The sequence below is a fragment of the Sinocyclocheilus rhinocerous genome, unplaced genomic scaffold (assembly GCF_001515625.1).
Source record: "Sinocyclocheilus rhinocerous isolate Xijiao unplaced genomic scaffold, SAMN03320098_v1.1 scaffold2475, whole genome shotgun sequence".
Classification (NCBI taxonomy): Eukaryota; Metazoa; Chordata; class Actinopteri; order Cypriniformes; family Cyprinidae; genus Sinocyclocheilus; species Sinocyclocheilus rhinocerous.
The window spans coordinates 14,101-14,800 of NW_015666614.1; positions in this window are offsets into that span (position 1 = coordinate 14,101).

Consider the following 700-nt stretch of genomic DNA (forward strand, 5'->3'; position numbering starts at 1 on the left):
CATTAATAAAAAAAAAACACCTGCTGTTAACAAGCTGAATCACGGAAGGAAAGAGAAACAAGAACAGAAAAAAGAGAAACAAGAACTACAACTGACTTCAGCCACAGCCTTAGATGAAATCACATACATTAATTATTTTTATTCAGTAATATTTTTTCTTTTGTATTTGGAGAGAATTTTATGGTACTAATTCATATTTATGCAATAATTATGAAAAAATTTTCCCATTGAAAATAGTAAAAAAAAAAAATTCTAATTTTTCAATTAATGCAGTATTTCAGATTAAAATAGAGACTAGGCATTTCAAATCCAAATTTTGAATGCAGATTAGCACCAGATAAAGATAAAAGAGTTTCTGCGCAGATACCCTGAAGGGCGATGAGAGCACCGGAGCGGTCGTGCTTCACGCGGGGGTTAACGACACCAAGCTGCAGCAGACGGAGACACTGAAGAGGGACTTCAGGAGCCTGATCGAGACGGTGTGCAGCACATTGCCCGCGACGATGATCATCGTGTCAGGACCGCTTCCCGCCGCGTATCGACGAGGACACGAAAGGTTCAGTAGACTTTTTGCTTTAAATGAATGGTTATTGTCATGGTGTAAAGAACAGAAACTGCTCTTTGTTAATAATTGGAATCTTTTCTGGGAGCGTCCTAGGCTTTTTCGCGCTGATGGCCTGCACCCCAGCAGAGTCGGAGC